An 8116-nucleotide genomic window follows, 5' to 3' on the forward strand; every position below is an offset into this window, starting at 1 on the left:
TTTTTTTTTTTTTTTTTTTTTTTTTTTTTTTTTTTTTTTTTATGACATAAAAATGTTTCCTTCTTTCCCTCCAAATGGGAATCAGGTGAAATTAAATTTCAGTACACCATTCTGTTCTCTAGGCAGTGACATTTTACTATGCAATGAATCACCAGCACAGAAACATCTGTATATTATCCCTTTGAAGAATGAGGATTCCATGCTTTCTGGTGAAGCAAAGCATTTGCACATAGACCAAGAGGTTCACAAAGTATCGGATTTTAAATTCATAAGTCCCTAAAGATAAGGCAGTTACATTTTTTTTGTTTGATATTACGATTTCAAGGCATGTCAGACTCAATATGGCACCAGGAGTCTGGAAAGTATATGAAAACTTGTTAACTCACAATTTAACATTTTATAGTTATTTGCTTTTCTGATAGACTTAAATAAATAATGGTCATTAATGGATGGCTTTTGCTGATGTTTATTTGGGATTATCTGTATAATTCGGCTTCATTACCACTAAGTAATGTAGCCAATGAAATTACCCATAGAGAGGAGAAATATGGTGTGAAAGCAAGGTGAGACCCATTCACGTTCAGAGACTGATTTGGAATTAAAACTACACGTATGGCTCATTTTCTGCTCATTTATTGATACTTTATTTTGATGTCTTAAACTTAAATGAATTTATTCAACTTTGTCATGGGATTGAAGAGCACTGATGAATCAGAAAACTGAAAAGGATCTTCACACTTTGATAACTACTCGTCAGGTTTTCTAGATGCAGTTACTCGATAATGAGTTTATCAAGGTGGTTCAGTGTAGATCTGAATGTATAAAGGCCCCTGAATTTCCACCTGTGCCAAACAGTAACAGCATGAGAGCCCTGCAGTGCTTGCAGAGAAGTCGATGGATACTCAGAACTCCCCAGAATTGAAATCATTGTGTTCACATTCAAGAACTAAATTCTACTCACCTGGATCTAAAGATTGCTTTATTTTGAAGTTAATCTTGGAACACTTCTTTATGACATGCTAGTGGTTCACAACAAATGCAGCTTATTTTTCTTTTTTTAAAATCAATATCCTTGGCAGCATGTTTTTATGAAAAAAATACCACTTTTCATAAGTTTCAATATATTTCCTAATCATTTAGCAGTTTGGAATGGTGCCATTCTAGTAACACAGTTCCTATGAATCTTCTTCTGTATATCATGTTTTTTACTCTTTAAGTTTCAAGCACTTCTAATTTTAAGAGACACCTAAAGTACAAGGATGATGTTGATCTATGCCCTTTGTTAGAAATTCATATGTGATACAAGTATGTTCTACTATTTGATTTTTGATTTAGAGGCATTGCTATGAAATCATAGGGCAATTCATATAAATGAAGCACATAGTTATACAAGTCCTTAAACAGCATAGAAAAAAGTAACACATGACAAGAGAAACCAGCAGACGCCCACCAGACTGTTCAGACTACTGACTTAACCATACAGTCTGAATAGGACTGCTTCTTCCCAGAGAGGGGAAGATTTGGGAGCAACATTCTATCTATAAGAAGGTCATTGAGAAGGTAGAGCCAAGATGGAGCAGTGAATGGTGGCAGGACAAGAGACAGCTGGCATGAGATGAAACAAGAGAAGATTGCACAGCTATAAAGGAAGCTTCTTTCCCTCTGAGGAGAATCAAGCAGATGACCTCCTGACATTCCTTCCAACCTGAATTATCCTATGATCCTGTGTAGCGTCAAGTTCATTTATTTTTAAGAATTACAGGCTCCAAAACCAGGATGGAATGTACAGTTTAAAGAAAAAAACCAACACAATTCCTTGAGGAAATATCCATGGAACCATATCACCACATCTGTTGGAAGCAATTGTCAGGAGGAACATAGGCTATTCCTTCTTTAATATGTTTTTCCTTTACACGATCCTTAAGTGATCCTAAAATTCCTCATAAATGCTATTTTCTCATTGATTTTACTGAAACTTTTTGCTGTGCAATGAAGGCTATACCTATTCAGTAAAATATTATTCATTTTATGTGGAGTAGAACGAAGAAACAAAAGTTTCTGCCTGTATTTTTAAGTGAAAACAAGTAAATAAGAGGAAAGAGTGAAACAGTTAAAATGCAACTTTAAACTATTGTATTGTTCAGATCTGCAACATTTTTTTTATGATCAACAATAATTTTCAAGAAGACACAATAACAAGTACAAGCTAGACTGGTCAAGACAGCAAGGAAAGCAAAAAAAAAAAAACACACACACACAAAAAAAACAAAACACAAAAAACCCCAAGGCAAGACACTTGCAAAAATAATGGATAATGCCCACTGGAGCAACTAAAAAGAGCCCCGCAGGGATGTTTCCCATAATCTTTTCCCACATACAGATGGTTTATTTAGAGCGATTCAAATCTTTTTTTCAAATACTGACTCCACCAAAACTGTGAAAAGCTTGGCATAAAAGATACACAAATATTGAGCATTTCTACATTTGGACTCAAACTTCAGATAAATTAATTTTCATTCATTTTATGGGAAAGGAAAATTGACTTTGTCCGTCTCTGTAAAGATGCAGACACGGAGCTCCAAGTTTAAGTAGCCCACACACTTGAGAGTTGTACTTCCCAAACCAGCACGCCTGGAAGCTGTGACAATTCATTTATTAATCTCCCCAGCATTCTCCACTTACGGGCTCTGATGGAATGTTAGCCTTAAATTGAAAGGCACTTGCCACTGTCAGCAACCTAGCAAGCAGCACCACATGTGCTGACGGAGTGAAATTTAGCCAGGGCCCACAGCAGAACTCGTTCAAAAACCTCATTTCCTATCTGATGGAAAGTACTGGCCATGATCTGAAGGGTTAAGTTGCAGCCAGTTTGTGGTAAAGGTGGCACAACATTCAAGCTTGAGGTCATGCATTGACTTCATTTGGATGCCTTTTACAAATTTCACAGATTAGTACGTAACTGCTTATCTTATACTGAAAAAAAAAAAAAAAAAGTGCAATTTAGAGCCACCGATTCATATATGTACTTAGGACCTTACAGATACTTGGGAGTAGAACTCATTGCGTTGTCCCAAATCTCCTTGTTAACTACCGAGTCAGGATCTAGGTAATTATTTCTGGGAAAGCAAATGAAGAAGTTACCTTTTATAAGATTTTATCTTCTATTTTTTTTTTTCCCAATGAGATATCCCATATGGAAAAAGTGGGAGAAAGGAAGAAGCAATGGAAAAGCATCTTAGCAAGGAAAATGAAAAATGAAAAGAGAGAGAAGGACAGGACAAAGATCCCAGGAAAAGAGCACAAGAACAAAAAGAAATAAAACCATATTAAAAATCATAATTGAAGAATGACACACAAAAATCCCATTACTATCAGCCCCACAGATGTAGAATGCGCAATGAACTCTGAAGTGCCATCTACTGGTATGCGCTGTATTAACTTCCCATGCTCCTTGGAGTCCACCATGGAGCATGATACTCAAGTTATGTCTTTTCATCTGCCTCTGATTTTTTGGAGACTTTGAGTAACACCTTGACAGAACAGTATGCTAGTCTCCCCACTGTAAAATGAAGACACTAAGATTTCATAATCTCTGTGATTTCATGACTTGTGCCAAGCTCCTTGAGATCTAATGGTGGAAAGTTCTGCAAGAACATTAAGAACACTTGGACTTAATTGAAGATTTATCTTCATCTCCAAATGTGGCACTCCAGTAGAAAAGGTTAAAAAATGAAGTTGTAGGCACAGAAGAAAAGGAGAACAGAGTAGAGCAGAGAAAGAAGGAAGAAGAGGGTAAAGACCAGTAGGAGTTAAGCAGGAAGAGAGTTGATAGAATGCACTGTAAGTGATTAATTGCTAAGGACAATACAATTTACACTGCAGTTTTAGCAGATGTGTATGTGTTGCTCCAGCTGTGGGAACAGCAGACTCTCCAGATCTTGTTTCTGACACACAATAACTGCGAACTCTATTATGTGCAAATAATAAATCTAAGCAGCACCTCCAACATATGAATGAGCAAGGAAAAGAGGGTCATATTTTCAGAAGTGTTAGCACATATTTGTCAACACCCAACTTAGCTAAATAGCACAAAGGAAGGCTACAAGACAATGGTAACCCATATCCAAAGCAGTGTGTGAGCTTGCAAGTAGATACATGCTTTTGAAAGTCTGACCCACATTTAATAGGTAAGGCCTCTAGGGACAGCAGATTGCGCGGGGTCTTGGATAGCCTGGATGGGTTTGTTTTGCTGATGTATTTACTAGCTGGTATGTTAATTTTTTCAATGTGTTATAGAGCAGTTCCCAAGTTAGGGTCATGACCCCACTTGGGGCCCACAAGCCTGGAAGTGAAAATGAAAGTGGGGTTATGACCCTGGAAGTAGGGTTGCTGAGGAAAAACTTCGGGAAGCACTGATGTTGTGCTACTAGGTGAGACCCTGTGTGGATGGTGAGTTTAATCACAGCTGAGGGATAAGGTTTTAACAGTGCCTCTATTTCTTGGAGACTTCAGTCCCATTTCTGGCTGATTTACTGCCAGATTCAAGTACAGGTCTCAGGTACACAAAGAGAGATTTGAGAATTAAATTCAGAACTCTGCATACTACACTTTGAAATGGTCAGGCCTGTAAGGACAGAACCATCATCTTCTTTATAAATGCACTGGTTCCACTAATCTATTGATTAGAGGTCCTCCCTGGCTCTTGTCTTGAAAACGTTACAGCCAGCTGTGCAATTTTCTCAAGAGAGTACTCTAACCAGCTGGGCATCACTGTGGGATGTAGACAAACTCAGGGTTGTTTGCCCAACTCCACAGTGTCACCACTGAGAGGTAGGGGTTGTCTGTCACTACCTCCATCATACTTGGGCATCAATATGTTTCATTAAGGAAAGAGTCAATATGTTGAGTGCGCATACTGAATGGAAAGAGGTATCCATTCTGAAAAAGACTAAGTCTTACTTTATTCTGTAGAAGAAATAGCACATATACCATCTTCATGAAGAGATCATAAGAAATCAGTGTGGACTTTGAAAGTTTAAAGTTCAGCTGCCAGTATACATTCAGGTACTGCCACTTCAGGCACCCTAAGATATCCTGGTTGGTTTCCAGCTGCTATTCCCAAAGGACACAGTTTCTCAGAAGTCCTTGTGCTGTATTTGGTAGCCTCATGAGGAAGCCTGGGATACTTTACTGGATTTTAATCAGCACAAAATTGTCGTGTGTGGAGAAGTAAATTGAGCCATTAGGTGTCAAAATCATGTGCTTCTGACTGCAGTCACTTAATGTAGAATAAGAATCGTTAGCTCCTTATTTCTCATGCTATATGTACATTTATTCCAATCTCAAGTTACAGTGCGCTATGAATGCAGAATTCATGGTACAACTGGAGTGTGTTCCTAACTAAGACCTAATGAAATATTTTCTAATTACTGATGGAACTGTTGTGATGTGTAGGATGCCATTTCAGTAAAGGAACAGACATTAACAGCTAATTTTTGGGAGTGACATATGTCTGTTTCTCATTTATTAGTAACTTGTATTGATTCATACTGAAATTAATTATTGATGGAAATATTTCATCCATATTTTTTCTCTCACAAGCAGGAAAAAAACGTGCATCGTTGTGAATAATCCATACAATGGTTTATGAAGCTCAATTTCCTCTGTGAGTATCAGATATCCACCTGGTGTCCCTCAGTGATAGATTTCACATTGAGACCTCTGAATTAACAGATGTGTACAGTCACATACAGGCAGAAAGCTCCTTCTTGGTACAACATCTGAAGAGGTTTGTGGACACTAAAACACTGTTTTTAACAAAATCACGGGATATCTTGTGCTTGTGACATTTGTTTCAAATCTCCTTATTTCAGAATGTTAATAACCAGTATTCTACAGTGAGCTCCATTTCAGAGTTTTAGTTCATAAAGCATATCTTAAAAAGTTAAATATACCTGTAGTTCCAAAAACAAAATAGCAAACAACAAATTTAAACAGAAGCTCCTCCTGAATCTCTATGCCTTTATAACTTATACTATTCATTTCAAAATTAAATGAAATTTTTGCCCGAACTTTACAGTACATGAGGTCCAGCACATTTCAAATCAGCTCAGGTAAATAAAGTTCATAGAAGTTAACATTATTACAACTGTAGTGTTAAAAAGAAGGATGTCTGGGAAATAGTTAATTTGATTGGAAACTTAGAAAATTGAAAAATGCTGCAAATTTGAGATACTTCCATTTGTTAAGATTATTTTCAATCTTTTTCTCCACAATCACTAAGGTTAAAAAGACATTCTAATATGAAGCTTAGACTTCTATGCGTTCATGTTATGCAAAGACATGAAGATTTCAAGAAACAAACAAAAACAGGAAAAATGTGAATAAGTCATAAGAATCAGCAGGACTGGCTACTCTGCCAAGTAGAGTGGACTCTATTTATTCATAACTATTCTATATTTATTAAACTGAAGCCTTGCCTGCTCTTTAGAACAACTTAACATCTTAAAAAGATAAGAACATTTCTTCTTATAAATCTTGCAGTGGGCAATCATTGTTCAAGCCTAGAAACAGTAATTCTAGTTTAAACTTGCTTTTAAAAATATATTCCACTTCCGACCAGGAAGCAAGAGCCCTACGTTCAGCAGGAGTAACAGCAAACTTACATGTATGCTAGGGCATTCTGAAACATCGTTATGAAGATGAAAGAAATTGTGTTGCTAGCAAACATTATCACGCTAGTAAAACTTACTAAGTATAGACCAGACTTGAATACTCTATTTTCTGAAGAACCACAGAAACCAAGCTGACAAATTTGGGATTTGCTTTTTCACAGGAGCAAGTAGCCATAGCTGCTTATAAAGTTTTAATAGCTGTGCTTTTCACTACAGTAGCAAATCATACAGGAACATATCAAATAAGCTTTAATTGCAGTCTTGTAAAATAGTCAACAGCTTGTATCAAGTCCAGAACCTATGTTCTCACTCTTTGTTGTGATTATGTTAATTAAAAAAAAAACCTCCAACATGGTATTTTGACATATCTGATCCAGAGAAAACGAAGAGTTGAATATGCCTCTCACTGTGAAATCTTTATCTTCTCTAATAAAAAGCAAAATATTTAAGGTCGAGTTTTCAACAACTCATGGGAAAAAAGCCTGCACATATTATTTGCATATTCAGAGCAAATAAATGTCATTTCCCTTCACATACAATCACTTGATGCGCTGTCTGTCTCAGGCAAACTGCACTATCCTGTTCACAGCATTCTTACAGCTTCCTTGGGTTTCACAGAAACTGAAAATCTTAGATGACATCTTTGTTTAAAGCCACCAAGGGGGACAGTGGCTCAACCAACTATTGCTTATTTTCATGAGGGAGGTTAGATACACTCACTGCTTTGTGCAGCTTTTCTTTTCTCTCCCCATGTTAAGGGAAACTGCTACCAGTAATTAAACACTGTCTAAGGAAGTTGCATTTTTTGCCCTTCCACACCTTCTGTGAAGGCAAATAGTTCTACAATACTGGGCTCAGTACAGACAACTCTGCTGGGGCTTAGATTACTGAGCTGGAAAGGGATCCTGGATAGTAACTTGAGGCAGGCAAGGATATTCCAGGGATTCACATGGACTAAGGATTATCCCAAACAAGTGGTTCAAATACAGCTCATATAGTCAGATGGGCAAACATGCTAAACACACAGACAGAGACCTTGCAATTTCTATGAGCTTTTGTAGCAAAGAACAATCCTTAGTTCATTTTATTCACTGAGACTGAGCGTTCAAGTCAGATTTATATGACTTGTGAGAAACCTGTCACATAAATGGACTAGGAGTTGCTAGTATAACTTCCAAGTGGTGGAATGAAATAAAGTCACAAATGAGTTGTGCATCACACTCATCTTAATTCTCTAGTGAGGGCATACATGTATCAACCTGTCTATGATTCTTATTCTTTTAACTGCACTGCTGAGATTTTTCTTAGAGTACCAAGAAAAGGAGGTGGCAGGTAGGTGAATATACTCAATTAGTATCCTGATATGCAAAAAGTGCATGAATAGTTATTAATAACACAAAACGTTCTTGTTATTAACGTATTCAGGAAGAAAAAAAATTGAT

This window comes from Centrocercus urophasianus, unplaced genomic scaffold (genome assembly GCF_019232065.1).
Source record: "Centrocercus urophasianus isolate 14NV4802_14NV808 unplaced genomic scaffold, USGS_Curo_1.0 seq_1414, whole genome shotgun sequence".
Classification (NCBI taxonomy): domain Eukaryota; kingdom Metazoa; phylum Chordata; class Aves; order Galliformes; family Phasianidae; genus Centrocercus; species Centrocercus urophasianus.